The sequence below is a fragment of the Lagenorhynchus albirostris genome, chromosome 5 (assembly GCF_949774975.1).
Source record: "Lagenorhynchus albirostris chromosome 5, mLagAlb1.1, whole genome shotgun sequence".
Classification (NCBI taxonomy): domain Eukaryota; kingdom Metazoa; phylum Chordata; class Mammalia; order Artiodactyla; family Delphinidae; genus Lagenorhynchus; species Lagenorhynchus albirostris.
The window spans coordinates 3,502,694-3,524,529 of record NC_083099.1 but is presented as its reverse complement, the minus strand read 5'-3'; the positions used below and the strand labels follow the sequence as shown (position 1 = coordinate 3,524,529).

Here is a 21,836-nt window from a genome sequence, read left to right as displayed (position 1 = left end):
TTGGAGATTTATTTTTCTATCTCCAAGCATATTGGTCAAGGTATTTTCCCAAGTAAATACAGTTCCTTCCTTAGAGGAATTCTGTTGCTAGTTGTTACTAGATATCATTTTCCCATTTTCTTACAGTTAATTCTTCCACTCTAACTCCTTTTTATTATGAAACACGATATGCATATGGAAGACTGCATATGGGCTAATTTTTTACCCTCAATTCCTACTCTTTGAATTTTAATGAAGAGAACAGTTGCTTTTCATTAACAACATATTAAATAAAAATAGGAACCATACCATTTAGTAAAATGGCCATAATTAGTAGCCCACAGATCCAAGATACAAACGAACTGAGGCCAAGCTTAAACTAGAAAACTACAGGTCTCTTTTGGTTGGTAAATGGGATATACCAGACCCTCTGTCTCTTAACCTCAGAAATTAACAGAAAATGAGGCTGAACCCCCGGAGTTGTGCTAACAAAGAAGAGAAGGGGAAACTTCTCCCAGCAGCCTCAGGAGCAGCAGATTAAATGTCCACAATCAACTTGAGGTACTCTGCATCCCTGGAATATCTTAATAGACAATGAATCATCCCAAAATTGAGGCCGTGGACTATGGGAGCAACTGTAGACCTGGGGTTTGCTTTCTGCATCTAATTTGTTTCTGGTTTTATGTTTATCTTAGTTTAGTATTTAGAGTTTATTATCATTGGTAGATTTGTTTATTGATTTGGTTGCTCTCTTCCTTTTTTTAAAAAAATATATATTATTTTCCTTTTTCTCTTTTTGTGAGTGTGTAAGTGTATGCTTCTTTGTGTGATTCTGTCTGTATAGCTTTGCTTTTACCATTTGTCCTAGGGTTCTGTCTGTCTGTGTTTTTTTGCTATAATTTTTAGTGCTTGTTATCATTGGTGGATTTGTTTTTTGACTTGGTTGCTCTCTTCTTTCTTTCTTTTTTTTGTTTTTTTGTTACTTTTTAAATTTTAATAATTATTTTTTATTTTAGTTCTCTTATTTTATTTTTTTCCTTCTTTCTTTCTTTTTTGTCTCCCTTTTCTTCTGAGCCGTGTGGCTGACAGCGTTTTGGTGCTCCAGCTGGGTGTCAAGCCTGAGCCTCTGAGGTGGGAGAGCCGAGTTCAGGACATTGGTCCACCAGAGACCTCCCAGCTCCACGTAATATCAAATGGCGAAAGCTCTCCCAGGGATATCCATCTCAACACTAAGACCCAGCTCCATTCAACAATGAGCAAGCTCCAGTGCTGGACACCCCATGCCAAACAATGAGCAAGACAGGAACAAAACCCCACCCATAAGCAGAGAGGCTGCCTAAAATCATAATAAGGTCACAGAAACACTCCACCGGACTTGGTCCTGCCCACTAGAAATACAAGATCCAGCCTCACCCACCAGAACACAGGCACCAGTCCCCTCCACCAGGAAGCCTACACAACCCACTAAACCAACCTTAGCGGGGGGGGGGGGGGGCGGGCAGACACCAAAAACAATGGGAATTACAAACATGGAGCCTGCAAAAAGGAGACCCAAACAGAGTAAGTTAAGCAAAATGAGATGACAGAGAAACACACAGCAGATGAAGGAGCAAGGTAAAAACTCACCAGACAAAACAAATGAAGAGGAAATAGGCAGTCTACCTGAAAAAGAATTCAGAGTAATGATAGTAAAGATGATCCAAAATCTTGGAAATACAATGGAGAAAATAAAAGAATCGTTTAACAAGGACCTAGAAGAACTAAACAACAAACAAACAATGATGAACAACACAATAAATGAAATTTAAAATTCTCTAGAAGGAATCAATAGCAGATTAACTGAAGCAAAAAACAGACAAGTGACCTGGAAGATAAAATAGTGGAAATAACTACCACAGAGTAGAATAAAGAAAAAAGAGGGAAAAGAATTGAGGACAGTCTCAGAGACCTCTGGGACATTAAATGCACCAACATTCGAATTGTAGGGGTCCCAGAAGAAGAGTAAATGAAAGGGAGTGAGAAAATATTTGAAGAGATTATAGTTGAAAACTTCCCTAATATGGGAAAGAGAATAGTCAAGTCCAGGAAGAGCAGAGAGTCCCATACAGGATAAATCCAAGGAGAAACACACCAAGACACATATTAATCAAACTATGAAAAATTAAATACAAAGAAAAAATATTAAAAGCAGCAAGGGAAAAACAACAGATAACATACAAGGGAATCCCCATAAGGTTAACAGCTGATCTTTCAGCAGAAACTCTGCAAGACAGAAGGGACTGGCAGGACATATTGAAAGTGATGAAGGAGAAAAACCTGCAACCAAGATTACTCTACCCAGCAAGGATCTCATTCAGATTTGATGGAGAAATTAAAACCTTTACAGACGAGCAAAAGCTGAGAGAGTTCAGCACCACCAAACCAGCTTTACAACAAATGCTAAAGGAACTTCTCTAGGCAAGAAGCACAAGAGAAGGAAAAGACCTACAATAACAAACCCAAAACTATTAAGAAAATGGTAATAGGAACATACGTATCGATAATTACCTTAAATGTAAATGGATGAAATGCTCCAGCCAAAAGGCATAGACTGGCTGAATGGATACAAAAACAAGACCCGTATATATGCTGTCTACAAGAGACCCACGTCAGACCTAGGGACACATACAGACTGAAAGTGAGGGGATGGAAAAAGATATTCCATGCAAATGGAAATCAAAAGAAAGCTGGAGTAGCAATTCTCATATCAGAGAAAATAGACTTTAAAATAAAGACTATTACAAGAGACAAAGAATGACACTACATAATGATCAAGGGATCAATCCAAAAAGAAGATATAACAATTGTAAATATTTATGCACCCAACACAGGAGCACCTCAATACATAAGGCAAATGCTAACAGCCATAAAAGGGGAAATCGACAGTAACACAAGCATACTAGGGGACTTTAACACCCCACTTTCACCAATGGACAGATCATCCAAAATGAAAATAAATAAGGAAACACAAGCTTTAAATGATACATTAAACAAGATGGACTTAATTGATATTTATAGGACATTCCATCCAAAAACAACAGAATACACTTTCTTCTCAAGTGCTCATGGAACATTCTCCAGGATCAATCATATCTTGGGTCACATATCAAGCCTTGGTAAATTTTAAAAAATTGAAATTGTATCAAGTATCTTTTCCGATCACAATGCTATCAGACTAGATATCAATTACAGGAAAAAATCTGTAAAAAATACAAACACGTGGAGGCTAAGCAATACACTACTAAATAACCAAGAGATCACTGAAGAAATCAAAGAGGAAATAAAAAAATACCTAAGAACAAATGACCATGAAAACACAACGACCCAAAACCTACGGGATGCAGCAAAAACAGTTCTAAGAGGGAAGTTTATAGCAATACAATTTTACATCAAGAAACAAGAAACATCACAAATAAACAACCTAACCTTACACCTAAAGCAATTAGAGAAAGAAGAACAAAAAAACCCCGAAGTTAGCAGAAGGAAAGAAATCATAAAGATCAGATCAGAAATAAATAGAAAGGAAATGAAGGCAACGATAGCAAAGATCAATAAAACTAAAAGCTGATTCCTTCTTTGAGAAGATAAACAAAATTGATAAACCATTAGCCAGACTCATCAAGAAAAAACAGGGAGAAGACTCGAATCAATAGAATTAGAAATGAAAAAGGAGAAGTAACAACTGACACTGCAGAAATACAAAGGATCATGAAAGATCACTACAAGCAACTATATGTCAATAAAATGGACAACCTGGAAGAAATGGACAAAATTCTTAGAAAAGCACAACCTTCCAAGACTGAACCAGGAAGAAATAGAAAATATAAACAGACCCATCAAAGGCACTGAAATTGAGACTGTGATTAAAAATCTTCCAACACACAAAAGCCTAGGACCAGATGGCTTCACAGGCGAATTCTATCAAACATTTAGAGAAGAGCTAACATCTATCCTTCTCAAACTCTTTCAAAATATAGCAGAGGGAGGAACACTACCAAACTCATTCTACAAGGCCACCATCACCCTGATACCAAAACCAGACAAAGATGTCACAAAGAAAGAAAACTACAGACCAATATCACTGATGAACATAGATGCAGAAATCCTCAACAAAATACTAGCAAACAGAATCCAACAGCACATTAAAAGGATCATACACCATGATCAAGTGGGTTTATCCCAGGAATGTAAGGATTCTTCAATATAGACAAATCTATCAATTTGATACACCATATTAACAAACTGAAGGAGAAAAACCATATGATCATCTTAAGCGATGCAGAGAAAGCTTTTGACAAAATTGAACACCGATTTATGATAAAAACCCTGCAGAATGTAGGCATAGAGGGAACTTTCCTCAACATAATAAAGGTCATATATGACAAACCCACAGCCAACATCGTCCTCAATGGTGAAAAACTGAAACCATTTCCACAAAGATCAGGAATAAGACTAGGTTGCCCACTCTCACCACTATTATTCAACATAATTTTGGAAGTTTTAGCCACAGCAATCAGAGAAGAAAAAGAAATAAAAGGAATCCAAATCAGAAAAGAAGACGTAAAGCTGTCACTGTTTGCAGATGACAAGATACTATACATAGAGAATCCTAAAGATGCTACCAGAAAAGTACTAAAGCTAATCAATGAATTTGGTAAAGTAGCAGGATACAAAATTAATGCACAGAAATCTCTTGCATTCCTATACACTAATGATGAAAAATCTGAAAGTGAAATTAAGAAAACACTCCCATTTACCACTGCAACAAAAAGAATAAAATACCTAGGAAAGAGCCTACCTAAGGAGACAAAAGACCTGTATGCAGAAAACTAAAAGGCACTGATGAAAGAAATTAAGGATGATACAAACAGATGGAGAGATATACCATGTTCTTGGATTGGAAGAATCAACATTGTGAAAATGACGATACTTCCCTAACTAATCTATAGATTCAGAGCAATCCCTATCAAACTACCAATGGCATTTTTCACAGAACTAGAACAAAAAAGTTCACAATTTGTATGGAAACATAAAAGACCCCAAATAGCCAAAGCAATCTTGAGAAAGAAAAATGGAGCTGGAGGAATCAGGCTCCCAGACTTCAGACTATACAACAAAGCTACAGTAATCAAGACAGTATGGTACTGGCACAAAAACAGAAAGATAGATCAATGGAACAGGACAGAAAGCCCAGAGATAAACCCATGCACATATGGTCACCTTATTTTTGATAAAGGAGGCAAGAATATACAATGGAGAAAAGACAGCCTCTTCAATAAGTAGTGCCGGGAAAACTGGACAGCTACATGTAAAAGAATGAAATTAGAACACTTCCTACACCATACACTAAAATAAACTCAAAATGGATTAAAGATCTAAATGTAAGTCCAGACACTATAAAAGTCTTAGAGGAAAACATAGGCAGAACACTCCATGACGTAAATCACAGCAAGATCCTTTTTGACCCACCTCCTAGAGAAATGGAAATAAAAACAAAAATAAACAAATGGGACCTAATGAAACTTCAAAGCTTTTGCACAGCAAAGGAAAACATAAACGAGACCAAAAGACAACCCTCAGAATGGGAGAAAATATTTGCAAATGATGCAACTGACAAAGGATTAATCTCCAAAATTTACAAGCAGCTCAGGCAGCTCAATAACAAAAAATCAAACAACCCAATCCAAAAATGGGCAGAAGACCTAAATAGACATTTCTCCAAGAAGATATACAGATTGCCAACAAACACATGAAAGGATGCTCAACATCACTAAACCTTAGAGGAATGCAAATCAAAACTACAATGAGGTATCACCTCACACCAGTCAGAATGGCCATCATTAAAATATCTACAAACAATAAATGCTGGAGAGGGTGTGGAGAAAAGATACCCTCTTGCACTGTTGGTGGAATGTAAATTGATATGGCCACTATGGAGAACAGTATGGAGGTTCCTTAAAAAACTAAAAATAGAACTACCATATGGCCCAGCAATCCCACTACTGGGCATATACCCTGCGAACACCATAATTCTTAAAAGGAGTCATGTACCAAAATGTTCATTGCAGCTCTATTTACAATAGCCAGGACATGGAAGCAACCTAAGTGTCCAATGACAGATGAATGGATGAAGAAGATGTGGCACATATATACAATGGAATATTACTCAGTCATAAAAAGAAACGAAACTGAGTTATTTGCAGTGAGGTGGGTGGATCTAGAGTCTGTCATACAGAGTGAAGTAAGTCAGAAAGAGAAAAACAAATACCGTATGCTAACACATATATATGGAATCCAAAAAAAAATAAAACAGGGTCTGAGGAACCTAGGGGAAGGACAGGAATAAAGATGCAGACGTAGAGAATGGACTTGAGGACATGGGGAAGGGGAAGGGATAGCTGGGATGAAGTGAGAGGGTGGCATGGACATATATACACTACGAAATGTAAAACAGATAGCTAGTGGGAAGCAGCTGCATAGCACAGGGAGATCAGCTCGGTGCTTTGTGACCACCTAGAGGGGTGGGATAGGGAAGCTGGGAGGGAGACGCAAGAAGGAGGAGATATGGGGATATATGTATATGTATAGCTGATTCACTTTGTTAAACAGCAGAAACTAACACACCATTGTAAAGCAATTATACTCCAATAAAGATGTTAAAAATAAATAAATAAAATGTCAGTGTCTATAGCCTAAAAAAAAAAGAAAAAGTTTTTAAAATTACGAAAGAGTTCACACGTTCACACATACATACAATGGAATATTACACACACACACACACACACACACACACACACACACACACACACATAATGGAATATTACTCAGCCATTAAGAAGAATGAAATAATGCCATTTGCAGCAACATGGATGGACATAGAGATGATTATACTGAGTGAAGTAAGTCAGACAGAGAAAGACAAATATCATATGATATCACTTATATGTGAAAACTAAAGAATGATACAAATGAACTTATCTATGAAACAGACACAGACTCACAGACATAGAAAACAAACTTATGGTTATCAAAGGGGAAAGGTGGGGAGGAGGGATAAATTAGGAGTATAGGATTGGCGTATACACAGTACTATATTTAAAATAGATAGCCAGCAAGGACCTACTGTATGGCACAGGGACCTCTACTCAATATTCTGTAATAACCTAAAGGGGAAAAGAATTTGAAAAAGAATAGATACATGTGTATGTATAACTGAATCACTTTGCTGTACACCTGAAACTAACATAACATTGTTAATCAACTACACTCCAATATAAAATAAAATTTTTTTAAAAGGGCATATAAAACAATATTACGGATACACATGGTCCACCATTCTGATTTGCTCTATTGGTTTCATCTGTCTCTTTATAAGAAATAAAACGTAAGAAAACACCGTGACATTTGTCCATCTCTCTCTCCTCTCCCTCCCCTCTTTGCCAAGTAGCCACTATTTTACAGTCGGCGTGTTTTTCCCATGCATGTTTTTGTTCTTTTACTACGTTAAGTGTATAGGCATTTACTTTTTAATATGAGACTCTGTCCAGGATGTTACAGCACAAATTACAACACTTGCCTCGACAGGCTTCCTGAGAAGATGCAGGGAAGAGCAGACAGCCAGGGCCCCGCCGACCCACCCCTCTCCAATGTGTGGTGGGAAAAACAGGACTCAGGCTAGCTCTGCACAATGCCATCAGGGAGGGTTAAATCAGAAAATCAAGTTCTGCTAATTCAGCTGATTTAAAAAGCTAAAATGAAAACTCATTTTGCCTTGCAGCCAAAGATGTCAAACACACAGTACCAAGAAAGTTGTACTGACAAACTCGGTCATTTTTGCCCAGCCCTGTGGGTTACATAGGCAACATGTGTTTGTATATGTGGCGGTACCATGTACCATGGATGTGAGGAGTTCCAAAACAGCCATGCCGGGGGCCTGGCTCCATCCTACCAGCACCACAGACAGGCTTTGATTTTGTCATCCACAAATGGCAAGATGTTACCTGCTGCTCATTGGCTGAACAAAAGCGATGTGGTGATGGCTTGGAGTTGAACTTCTTTCACATTTGGGAGCTCATAATGAAAAGTCTATGAATGTATGGTTAACAAATGCATGATTCTACCCCTCCTAAAGTTAAAGAAGAAGAAAAGAGGGTGCAAGAGAGAGTGAGAGAAGGAAAGAAAGAGAATGAGAGAGAAAGAGAGGGAAGGAAGGAAGGAGGGAAGGAAGGAAGGAAGGGAGGAAAGGAAGGAAGGGAGAAAGGAAGAAAGAAAAGAAGGAAGGAAGGAAAGGAAGGAAGAGAGGAAAGGAAGGAAGGGAGGAAAGGAAGTAAGGAAGGGAGGAAGGAAAGGAAGGAAGGGAGAAAGGAAGGAAAGAAGAAAGGAGGGAGAGAGAGAGGGAGGGAGGGAGGAAGAAAGAAAGGAAGGGAGAAAGAGAGAGAGAAAAGGGAAAGAAAAACTGGGTTTTTTTTTTCCACTCTGACTTTCCTACTTCCTCTAGCTTGGCTTCTTAGGATAACTTCTTAGTTATGTTTACAATGCCTTCACCTCTTATTCCTTTAAAAGTTTATAATTTAGCTCCTTTTAATTTTTTCCTTTTCTTTGTTGAGGGATGCCAAAGTTTAAAAATTACTGCAGTTGGTGGTATGGAGGCCTAGAAAAGTCTTATGTTGTTTGTGTTGTGTGTATGCCTGCATATATTTGTTTATGCATTATTTATCTATTGCCAATAGACCGCATCATTAAATTTCCAGCCAATTTTCTGCATATAAAAACAACACGAGACGGTTTTGTTTATCTGGATCCTGTTTCCTAGAAGTTTAGCTAAATGTCTTTCCCTGGTTTCCATTCATATATATATGTGTATGTATATATATTTACTCACATATACACATTCATACACATATACATACGTGTATATGAATATGTATATACTATGTATTTTTATACACATACACACACCTCACAGACATATGTGTGTGTGTGTTTGTTGAAACCCAGTTTTCAATTGCACAGCTAATTAATGAATACATTCTCCTTGGTCAATGCATTCTTCACAAATTGGATCACATTGATCTCTCTTGTCCCCAGTGCCACCTCAGTAATACAAAACTCATCACTACAAATTGGAGTCCTTCACTTTTCCCCCTTTTACCCATCAACCAGTTGGCTACAAGATCAGTTCCTCTAAAGCACCATCCTGATCATGCCTCTCCAAAGTTGAAAAGCCTTTAATAGCTGTCTGATTGTGGCCCATCTGCTAGGTGCCTCCATTCTATTCCTTCACAACCAAATCTCACCTCACCTCTGGAGGCAAAGTACCCACTACATTTTCTAGACTCTTTTGCAACCAGGAGTCGGTACGTGAGATGGTAGGCAGAAGCCGTGAAGTGGGAATTCAGGGAAGCCCTCCTAGAGAGGAAAGCCAGCTGGAAATGGGTGCCTTTGCCCCCTTCTTCCCATCTTTCCTGCTGCCTAGAATTTATGTGTGAGGGCTGGAGCTCCAGCAGTCATCTTGACCTAGGAAGGAACCTTGAAGATAAAGTCATATGCTTAAGAATAGAAATACAGAAAGATAGAACATACCTGAGTCCCTGATGATAAGAGAACCACCCCCAATAGCCCTGGAGAGAAAAATAAAATTTTGTGTGTTTGTCACTGTTATTAAGATTTCCTGCTATGGGCAGGCCCAAACTAGTAGTTTATTCTCTCCACAAATTTAGGTATATTTCTGCTCCAGCCAGTGTAATATGATGATTAGTTTCAATCCACTGCTTCTCTTCCTAAGACAGCGGCTCACAGATAGAAAGATCTGAGTTCAAGCCCAACCCTGCCACTATGACAGCAAAATCTTCAGGCATTGCTCCTCAACCTTTACCCTCAGTTTCCTTGTCTGGAAATTGAGAATAATAATAATATGCACATTAAGGCGTTTGCTATTTTTCTTTCATCCAGTGTTTTAGTTTTTATTAGCCCAATAGCACCAATAGAAAACATAGTTGAGGGAGAAAGAAGGAGATAAAACTCAAATCAGGATATACTCCCACTTGTTCACAGACCTCATAAGCAGTTCAGGGGTTAAAAACGTCCAGGTTGCTAATTTTTAAAAGTCAACAGGAAAATACATCCATTGATTGGACTTCAGTTATTCATGTTTTACTCTCATTCTCACAAATAACTGAAATCTGACTACACACACATTGCATTTTCCAAACGCTCCTTGACCTATAGATGAATGCACACACACGTACATTTCAAGAACACTGGGCCCGGGAGAATCACTTGCTCCAAGTCCCTGGAATGGAGAAGTCATACAATTCTTCTTGGTACTTGCCATTTGGATAAGTTGACTCAATAAATGACTTGAAGAAACAGTTCCTTTCAAATGGGCATTGAATTGCAAAAAAGCAAATTCTGTTCAAACTCTCCCACTGTGCAATTTCACTTCTGCTCTTATGCACATTAAACTAAATTGGTTGGATATAAACCTTGCTGAATTCAATGTGATTTGATGAGGACATTTGTGTGTCCGTGCAGGCAGAGTGCAGTATGTGTGGGTTTAAAAAAAAATGTTCCTTTTACAAACGATTCTGTTTTGCCATTGCTTCATTAGTGAACTAAATTTTGGGTCACGTGGATCCATTTTGTGAATGAAAGAGATCTTGGCCCTTTGTTGGGAAATCACTAAAGTAGCAGTTTGTTCTTCTTGAAGAGAAGTCACACAGCCTCAGAGGCTGGAACATTCGGGTACAATCCGGGGTTGGTTGAATCCGTGGACGCAGAACCCACGGATAAGGAGGGCTGACTGTACTACACCGTTTTATGCACTTGAGGGCCTGGAGCATTTGGTCTACGTGGGGTCCTGGAACGACTCCCCCCAGATACGGAGGGACAACAATATCTTTAAATCCTTTCTGCCCTTGCTTCACGAGACCCTCACTTGCCCTCTCTTACTATCCCCCAACACTATCATCACTTCCTTTTCAAAAGCATTCTCCTTGTTCTTCTCAGCCCATTCTCCTCATGAGGTTCTAAAGGGCAAGTTGGCCACAGGGTCCTATCTTCCCGGGCTTAGGACCTTAGCAGCATTTCAACCCAAATAATGACCTTCCATGTTACTGCCGGACTTCTAAAACACACAAATAGAAGAATTCTAGTAGGCTTGGCTCCAAGTATTTCCGGGGGAGAAAAGTCATTTTTAAAGGGTCCAGATGATTTATTGCAAGGATAGAGGTGTCACTAAAGGCCTGAATTCCAACCTGTCACCAGAAGTTCAACTCTGATAAGATATAGAAGAAGCAATCTTGTATTTCACAGGTTCCGAAAAAGCATTCAGATGAAGGAGCAAAGGTTAAAAAATTATGAACGATTTCCTGAGCATTACCAACAGTACATGTCAAAGTAATGCATGAATCAAGTATTGTACTCAGGATTTCCACCGCCAGGAATCCCATACATCATCCTTTAGCTGCATTACTGGCTAGAAGACCCCAGAAGGTATTCAGGGGTTCTGTTGTCTGAAATTCTCTGAGATTTTTTTTTTCTGGTTTTGGTAACTATTGAACAAAGAAAGTTCAATAATTGGAAAAGCAGCGTGGTCTCTTGTCTTCTGCAGCTTTGCATAATGACCGCAGATTCCACTCAATAAAGAGTGCACATAGCTTTAAGAAAGACCATCGGTATTTTCAGTATTTCAGGAAGCTCTCAGTATTTTCATTCACAAAACAGCTAATTTTTTTTGCTTTATTTTCCTTCTTTTTATTTTTTAACAGAGGTATAATTTATGTATCGCAAAAAGGAGACGAGTTATGACAAATGCCATGTAACACACACTTCTAAGACATACATTTGCACCACCCCAGAAAAATTCCCTGTGTCCCTGCCCAGTCAATCTGGTCTCTCCCCAGAGTAACCACTATTTTGATTGCTATTATGGTAGATTAGCTGTGCCTTTTTTAGAACTAAATAAAAATGGATGAATGCAGTGTACTTTTTTAGTGCCTAATGTCTCATGTTTTAAGCATCTATAAAATCACCTCTTAGTTTCCTTCTCTGTAAATTGAGGGGCTCACCCTGTGAAAACAGTGTGCAAGTATTCTGAGGAGTCGTAGGTTTCTTGGTTGGGGGAGGGGACCTGAGAAGCCACCTTGATTGGGGGTGGGTGGAGTGGAGGCTGAAAACTGGGGTTCTCTCCTTCAAAGAGAACAGCTGTACTTTTCCAGGTCTTACAAATTGCGTTTCACTGGAAGATTGCATTTGGGTAAAAGGTTCTTTGTAAAAAAAAAAATAAAAAAGTTAGAGAACTGCAGGGTTAGCCGATCCTTACCGATCCTTTTCCCTGGAACCTTCTATAAATTACAAATAGCGTTTCTGATATGAGAGCTGGGATTGGTCCCCTGGAGAGAGAGCTGGGAGACAGAGGCCGCCAGACTGGGGCCCCCGGGGAGGGTCTGGGCACCGAACACTGTAATATTAGTACCGGTTACAATCAGATAGTGCCACCTCAACTGAGGCGGCTGGACAATAGGCCAGAGGCCCTGGCGATGGAAGCACAAAGGCAGCATTCAAAAGGCCCGACTCCACAGCCAGCCAGTGCATCTATAGACGCCACAGACCCTGGCCCAGCCGGAATGTCACCTCGCCGCCAGAAAGCCATTTTTCCTGGTTAGCTTTTAAACTGCTAAAAATAATAAACACAGAAAGGAAAGTGCTGACACAACCCTAACTGCAGAGACAAACTGAAACTGTTGTTATAATAATGTAAACAAACTGGGTTCCAAATGACATCCTAGTGTTCCAAACTGAACAGGCTGCCTGATATTTCCAAACATCTGGGGACTGGAGGGAAGTTGTATGGGATTGTCAGTAATGGAAGGGGGTCTTCACTGCACAGGTGCACATGCCCTACCTGACTTGCTCTGACCAAGGGTGAGCGGATCCTTTTGCTTTTTTTAGCGCCCAGGGAAAAGAGAGATTGGAGAGGACTGTGGTCCTCCATCAAGCATTTTTCCACATAACAAATGAAAAATGGGCTCCTTTCTCTCTCTGTCCAATTATTACTCCTTTTCCCCCCAAATGAATTTGAAGCGTCCTTCTCTCCATTATGTTTGTTTTTAACCCATCGAACGCTGTATATTCCTCCTGAACACCTACAGAGTTCAAAACCATCTTAAATAACAACCGCAGCAATGCCATAAACTAGAAGATCCTTCGCATAACGCTGAAAAGTGGCAATCATAAAATCACGAATCTGCAAACAGCCAAGTCACGCCCAACATCTGACCTGACAATCCATGAAATCCCGTGTGGAACTTGGTACCCACGCAGGACGGCCAATGGGAGGGAAAACGCAGATCTGGAAGAAAGGAAACACAAGAAGATAAATAGATGTGTGTTTTTTCTTTAAAACTCCCCCAACATTTGCTTAATTCACCACTGCTCTTCTTTCTACGTTTAAATGGGGTCTGGTTTCAGAGCTGTCTCTGATTTTGAATACATGCAAACAGACTTAGATAAAATCTCATTCCAAAGGGGAGCTGGTTTCAGAGAAAGGGACTTTAACACAAGGATTGTAATAACACATTATAGGCATGAGACAATGTTTGTGGATCCCAAGAACCTACTTTTCTGCACAGGACTCCGGGGTTTTGGATTCCCAGCCTCGGAAGAGGACTAAAAGGCAAATGTGAATCAAACAATTTAGAACTTTTGTGCTGAAAAGGGTCCAGCTGGGTGTCAGAGGATGGTTCCCAGGATAGGTCCCAGCAAATCTCAGCCGGGGCTGTGCCCCTGTGAGACGTCAGGATGGGGGACCCGAGAGGAAGCTACGGAGCTGTCTAGATGGTGTCAAGTGCGGTGATGTTGGGGACTCTTCCCCCAGGTGTAAACAGATGAAGGAGAAACCAGGGCATCTGTTCCTGCAGCAGACGATGTCTCCAAGTGTCTGTCTGCCCAGCAAGCGAGGGGCTGCTTTTTCCATGGCTGTGGGCCCACAGTTGTAGTTGTTCTTGTGGGAAACTAAGAGATCATAGGGAAGCACAGGTTGGCAGGACAAATGTCTGGGTCCCCTCTGCCCAGAATGGACCACTGACAACATTTTGTCCCATCTGCTCTTTTTTTTTTAATAAATTTATTTATTTATTCATTTATTTAATTTTTGGCTGCACTGGGTCTTCGCTGCTGCATGCGGGCTTTCTCTAGTTGCAGTGGGTGGGGGCTACTCTTCGTTGCGGGGCGCAGGCTTCTCATTGTGGTGGCTTCTCTTGTTGCAGAGCACAGGCTCTAGGCGCGCAGGCTTCAGTAGTTGTGGCACACAGGCTTCAGAAGTTGTGGTTCGCGGGCTCTAGAGCACAGGCTCAGTAGTTGTGGCACATGGGCTTAGTTGCTCCCTGGCATTTGGGGTCTTCTCGGACCAGGCCTCGAACCCGTGCCCCCTGCACTGGCAGGCGGATTCTTAACCACTGCGCCACCAGGGAAGCCCCTCTTTTCTTTTTTTTTTTTAAATAAAATAGAGCATAGGTATAATCTCCTTGACAACCCACTCCAAGGCCAGACCATGAATTTGTATCTTGCCAGTACATTGTTTTATAACATTTACATACAAGATGAGTATCCAGGACAATGAACAGTGCTTGTGTGTTTTTCATTCACCTATATGATATGAACCTACATATGTGTATCTATCGTTCCACACTTGGACTCTCAACATCATGTGTGTGAACTGACCATGCTGACTGCACTAAGTCTCAGGTCAGTCACCGCCTTTCCACCTAACACCGTGAAAGCACCTGTCGTACCATTAAACCGTGTGCTGGTTACGTGTGTGTGTGCGCATATGTATGCGTGCACGTGCAAATTTTCTCTGCAACTCCACTCTGAGCTTCTCGAGATGCTGCTCTGTCTTCTCTACTATGGTTCCATGCAGAGTGGACAGTCAGTGTATTGAAAGGTAAAACATATTTGTTAAAAATTGATCTGCTTATTATTAATTTTCCTCCCTTTTCAGACAACCTTAAGGAAGACTTTGAGGTTGTATTTGTTTCCTTCAAAGTCTCTCTCCTCTTGCTTTTGTTGTAAATATTGAAATCCCAAGTTGTCAGTATCACTGTACTCTTTGCAAGAACATTGGAAGCTTTAATATTTTAAGGCTGAAGACCAATATATTTAAGGAGCATATTTACAAAACAGACTCACAGACGTAGAAACATAGAAAACACACTTACCGTTACCAAAGGGGGAAGGGTGGGGAGGGGGAGGGATAAATTAAGAGTTTGGGATTAACAGATACACACTACTATATACAAATAAACAACAAGGTCCTAATGTATAGCACAGGGAACTATATTCAATATCTTGTAATAACCTATAATGAAAAAAATATGAAAAAATATAACTGAATCACTTTGCTGTACACCAGAAACTAACACAACATAGTAAATCAACTATACTTCAATTTAAAAAAGAACAAAAAACGGGCTTCCCTTGTGGTGCAGTGGTTGAGAGTCCGCCTGCCGATGCAGGGGACACGGGTTCATGCCCCGGTCTGGGAAGATCCCACGTGCTGTGGAGCGGCTGGGCCCGTGAGCCATGGCCGCTGAGCCTGCGCGTCCAGAGCCTGTGCTCCGCAACAGGAGAGGCCACAACAGTGAGAGGCCCACATACCGCAAAAAAAAGAAAAAAAAAGAAGCATTTTCTAAAAGCATTCTCAAAGACTAAATTGACAAGCCAGAAAGAAGCTTGTGTTTGTAAATGTTGTGGTTTTAAATGTGAATAGATATGCACCGCTACCCTTGACACTAATACCTAAAAACAAACAGTGCCTTATATGTAAACAATATTGAACCTCAACTTATTTTTTGAAGGTATAATTCTGATTTATACTTTGAAGAATATACATGAACCTGACTCAGTGACAACAACCTAAACATTCTCACATAATAATTAGTAACAATAAGCAGTTTAATATATACCACTTCTTAAGCACATTTTGTGGGTTGGGTTATGCTCATTCTCTCACCTAATTTCACTTAATTTAATCCTCACAGTGATCAGATGAGGTAGGTATTATTAATAACCCCACTGTTCAGATGAGGAAACCCCATTGTTCAGAGTCAGAGAAAGATTTAAAATTATGCCCAAAGCCAGTGAGAAGAGGCTAACTGGGATTCTCGCTCAGGCAGTAGGATGTCATGGGCTTCATTGTGAATTACTGAGAACACGCTCAGGTGTAAAGATTAAAACAGCAGAGAAGACAACTGGAAAACAGTGCCACTGAAGTGGCTTCCAAGTTTTGCTATAATACAGACAGACAGCATCTCTTTCATGGTGTGGCTCAAACCAAGAACAAACCAAATTAGAGTTCTCCAGGAAGACAAACTCAAAGTGATTTCCTAGTCATGGAGGAAGGAATGAAATTTAAAGCAGCAAGGTCAAGCCCCAGACCTTTCCCAACTTAAACATTCCCATTTTTAATTCTTCTTCTCTTTAGAAAACAGGGAGCCGTGGATTTGCTCATGGCTCAAAGGAGGCTGCCCGGTTTGTTTACACAAGATTCAAAGCAAAAATGAGCATCACTCCCTGGGACAACTTTAGCCCAGAATGTGTGTTCCTTACACATTTTTAATTGGGACATAAATATATTAACACTGTGGTTATTTTGTACTCAAAATATTCTGTTTTGTAACTGATTCATATTTATATTTGGAAGGCATTTATTTCTGGGCATGAAACAGTTCATTTTGTTAAGCCATGTGACCTGAGGTAAGGTTGGCCCCATTTCCCACGACTGCTCCCAATTAATGCAAATTGAAGGTTAAAGGATAAAGAAAGTCCCTTTAGCTTGGTTTATTAATATGTTAGTTATAAATGGCTCTTTACTTGGTCTATGTTCTTCAGTCTGTAACTATGTACAAATGAACTCTACAGGACAACCTAGCGAATACACAATGTGTATTTTATTGCAAAGTTTTCATTTAAAAGGGGTTACTATTATGGCGATACATTAATGTTATCTATCTCTCTACTTCTTTGGTCTCGGCTCTCTCATCAAACATGTGGAGCCTGCTATAGACTGACTGCGTTGCATTCACGGTCACATCTTCAGCCCTCCCCGTCCCTACCCTTTGTCAGGTAACTTTGCAGTTCCTCTTACGACAGAGGTTCAGCCAATATGCCTGCCCCCTTTGATTTTGGCTTTGCTCAGGTGACTTGCTTTGGCCAATGGAATGTTAGCAGGTATGTTCCATCTAGAGGTTTGAAAAAGTTCTTGTTATGTTTACATGTTTGCTTTGCTCCTCTGTAACTGCCATGAGAACACGCCTGGGCTGGCCCGTCATGGCTGAGAAACACAGAGTGGTGTTGACTCACGTGTCAGCCGAGGCCAGCCTAGATCAGCCTAGAGCAGCCAAGCCCCACACATAGGACAGCACCCAGGCAAGATACACAGGACCACCCAGCGGACCACAGATGCAGAGTGGGCCCAGCCGGAACTCAAACGACCAGCCAGTAGCCAGCCCTCAGACTCGTGAACCTATGAATGCCAAGTGTTTCAAACCATTGAGTTTTGAGGTAATGGGTTACTTTCCCAGGTAACTGTACAAAATGTTGTTGTGTACTAGATGTAACCAATATAGGACCTACCCCTGGCTCTCTCAAAAAACAGATGTCCCCATAGAAGATAGTTTAAAATTTAGGCAATCAGACTCATCCACTATCCACCAAACGCCAGCTGTTTCAGTCAAGGTTCAACTAGGAAAATATAAAGTAGCGTAAGGATTTCAACAGAAGGGCTATACTGCAGGGAACTGATCACACAGAAGGAAAGACATGAAGGCAAACGGGGAAGCAGCAGCCATCCAGGAACTCAGTCATTGCAGAAAGTCCCTGAGCAACGGGAACAAAGCATAGAAGTGTCGGTGCTGGAGCCCAGGGCACAGGGCCACCCCGCAGAAGCTGACAGCTCAGAAGCCCTCCCTAGTAGGAGCTGAAGCCCCAGAGGAGACGAGCTGCCATCAGAGAGATGGTCTGAGTGTGAGAAAGGAACACCTGGCTTCCCTCTTCCCTCAGGGCCTTCCAAGGCTGACCCCAGACTCAGGAACCTGGACAGCCCTGTTTTTGGGGGTTTTTTTTTGGTTTTTTTGACTTGTAACTTCAAACTCCAATAATTTGCATCTCATATGCCTTCCACCTTTTATTTGCCTTTGCTAGCCAGCCTTCTCAGTTACTTTCTTGTAGGTTATTATATAATATAAAGAGAGTAAACACATAAAGTCTAGCAAAAAACCCCACAATTCCCTAGGCTTGTTATCCTTCTTATCTTCCCCGTCAGGTCAGTCACACCAGGGAAGGGCAAGCAAGGGATCTGAGGGCAAATAGGCACACACCTCACCATGACGGGCAGGACACCACAAGGCATTCATCGGCGCTGAGAGCTCTGTCCGCAGAAATAACGGAGAGTGAGAACAGACACTGGGCTTGAAGGTTAGAAAGGGCCTGAATAGGTGGGAAAGGATATTCAGGTAGCAGCACCCATGGGAGCAAAGTGCAGGAACCATGGAGGGAAAGACCAAGTGTTCTGGTTAGGTTTAGAGGTTGTGTATTTGGGAGGAAGGTGCAGGGGAGAAGAGGGGGGCAAGGAGGCTACAAAGGTGAGAGCTTGAAAGAGTTGGGGCCCCTGAAAAGAAAAGATAACTATGTGATGTAACAGAGGTGCTAATTGTCCCTACAATGGCAATTATCTTATTATATATAAATGTGCCGGTGTAACATGTTATAGACATTCCACAATGTAATACGCCAAATATATTTTGGTAAAAAAAAAGAGTTTGGAGACCCATCTAAGCAGATTGGACTTCCTTCTGTCCTGAAGGCAACGGGAAATGAATCGGTTCTGAGAAGATAGTAATATGATCCAAAGTGTGTGTTAGAAACATTACTCTGATAAACACGTGAGGGGTAGATGGGAGGGAGAGAACCAGACTAGGCATCTGTAATGAAGCATAGCCCTCACAGAGATCACGACCCTCCTGAACACATTGGCAGGAAGCAACTCATGTTTCCAAGATACCATAAAGAGTCACTGAATTGAAAAGTTCCAAGATAAACACATGGCACGTATATCACCACTGTCCCCTTTCCATGTCATCACAGATATTACTAATCAAACGCAATCTTTCCTTACTGCTGAGTCCAAACCCTATCTCCAAACCCCTCTGAAACAGCTCCTCAGGCAGCCACTAGAGTGAATGCTTTCTAGAGTGACTGCTTTCTAGAGTGACTGTTTTTATTTATTGTATTGACCGTTCTTTGGTTTCATAAGGATGAAGTACCAGTGAATGGATCACTTAGCATAAGGTATTATATACTCGTATGACCTGTATACACATACTTAAATGCGTATTTCCCACACATGGGAAACTTACATACAATTGGGCCACCTGCTAGATCTTACCCAAGTTTGTGAGTCCGCTTACTGTTAACTCAAAGCAATTAAATACAGATCTGAATGAAGCTGAATTAGGGGGGAAAGTTTTGCATACATGAAAATTTACTCTATTATCGAATGATCACAGTAAATGTTTAAAATCAGCACATGTCATCATAATCAGCTACTAGTGACTTCATTGTTTGGTAAAGTCTTAACTCCAATCACCAGCGAGTAGGTATATCATGTTACCATGAGCCATCCTTTTCTCAGAGTATTAATATGTTGACCCTTGGGTTGGTATTTGAATGCCACCATGACAGTTTTCTAACCTTGGGTGTTTTCCATCTGACATTGGAAAAGAGGTGTCATTATCAGAGTTGCCTTCTATATAGGACCATAATAAAGACAGATTCAGATAAGCCAGGTTTTTTCTACTTGTACTTTGGATCAACAAGAAGGTAACTGTTGTCTATATTAACATGAAGATGTTTCCTGGTTCCCTCAACCCCAAACCCCAAAGTTTGATCTGTTCAATTGCAAAGAAACAACTTTTGGAAAATTGTGTATATACAAAAATATTCCCAGAAAAAAGAGAAGAAAAAAAAATCTCTAATGTAAAAAATTCCCAGCAGTCATTATTTGACCATGACCCATAATGAGAAGTTTGTTTTAATCTATAACACATGTCCATATATTTAGATGTGTGTATGTATAGCTAACTAAAATATAAGTCCCATTAGATAGTATTCTTGCTTATGTGATGTACTTGGATATTTTCTATTCCATTCAACACTATGCTATTCTATTCTTTTTTATATACTATTTCATTAAAGAAAAGTTAGTAATAACCTGTGAAATTGATTTCATCACCCACGAATAGGACCCAACCCACAGTTTGAAAAGCACAACCGTAGCAAAATAAAGTGCTCTGACTTTATTCACCAATGTAAACATATCCACAAAACATTAATCCTGGGCAACTTAGCAGAGAAAAAAATCTCTTGGCTCTCTGTCTAGTATCCTGGATGAAACTAAGTTTTGCTGAGCCAATTTTTGTACTTCGTGGTTGACAATGACTGAAAACTGAAAGGCAGAGATCAAATCCTCACCCTCCTTCTCATCACATCTCTTCCGCTGGGTCATTTATACCGTGCAAGTATCTCGTTATTCAATTTTGCTGTCATTTACTGTTCTTTTTCCAACAGCAATGGAAACGCAGGATCGGTTTACTGTCTCCTGTCTTTGGTAGAATTAGATGATTCTCTCTCCTGGCCCCTTTGAACAAAGATGCCATTCATCCCTCTGGAGAACCACCTCCGGGGGATCTGCAAACAAAGCACGGCAGGGAAACCACTACTCACGACGGAGCAACAGCAGAATCGGGCGTTGAGGCTGTTCGTCTGATTACAGACCAGAGAGAACTTTGCAATGATTCTTTTGACCGAGTGCACACAATTGGAATTGGAGCAACACAGATAACTGTAAAAACAAACAGTAAAAGGCTATATAGCTCCAAATTCAGTGGTACCTACCAAAAGAAAGCTATTTCTTAAAGAATTAAAAACTATTTCCTCTTTCTAAAAGAAAAAAAAAATGAACAGGTACTACAGAATCCTCATAGCAGAGAATCTTTGGAGGCTTTCTTGCCAGTCCTCTGGTGCTAGTATATTTTCTTACCTGTGACTTCTTTGACATTCATCTGCTTTCTGTGTGCCCTTCCCCACACCCCTACTCTTCCAACTAGTAAAACATTAGTGAGTGTATCAAAGCCTGAGGTTTCCCACGTCCTTTATTCAGCATTTCTTCTTCCCAGAATTTATCTTAAATAAATGATTATGGATATATATATACAAAGCCTCAGTGAAAAAGATGTTCACGTAGTGTTATCTATAATGGCAAAGGGCTCGAAGGATATACAATTAATTGCTAAAAGTGGTCATCTTTGGGTGGCTGGGTTATTGTGATTTAAATTTTATTCTGTATACTTACCTATATTTTCCAAATTTTCCAAAATAAAAATAAGACAAAGGAATTGAAAAGGACACTTGTGTGCTTGTACTTGTTACTGAAACACTGGTGAATCTCCAGGTAGATTTTCACCAGGCCCAAGGATGCACATGTATGATCATGCCCTGAGACACTATAATATCTCTTCATGCTGAATATATATATATATATATATATATATATATATATATATACACCAGCAATTTCATCCTCAAACTCAACAGAAATGTGTACACATGTTCACCAAAAGACCTGTACAAAAATGTCCATAGCTGCACTTCTCACCATAGCCAAAGCTGAAAACAAACTATTCACCAACGGATATATGCCCACAATGAAATATATAAATCACAACTGATGGAATGTCTCACAAACATAATATTGAGCAAAG

The 21,836-nt window shown here is 40.2% G+C and overlaps 1 protein-coding gene across 7 annotated transcripts in view; it reads right to left on the bottom strand.

Annotated features, from left to right (window-relative positions):
• THRB (thyroid hormone receptor beta) overlaps positions 1-21,836 on the bottom strand; it is a 392,041-nt gene that overhangs the window by 212,038 nt on the left and 158,167 nt on the right. For all 7 annotated transcript variants that reach the window (XM_060149528.1, XM_060149532.1, XM_060149527.1 and 4 more), the window contains one exon: positions 13,298-13,369. The gene's annotated coding sequence lies outside the window, so the exon portion shown is untranslated. The remainder of the gene's footprint in view (positions 1-13,297; positions 13,370-21,836) is intronic.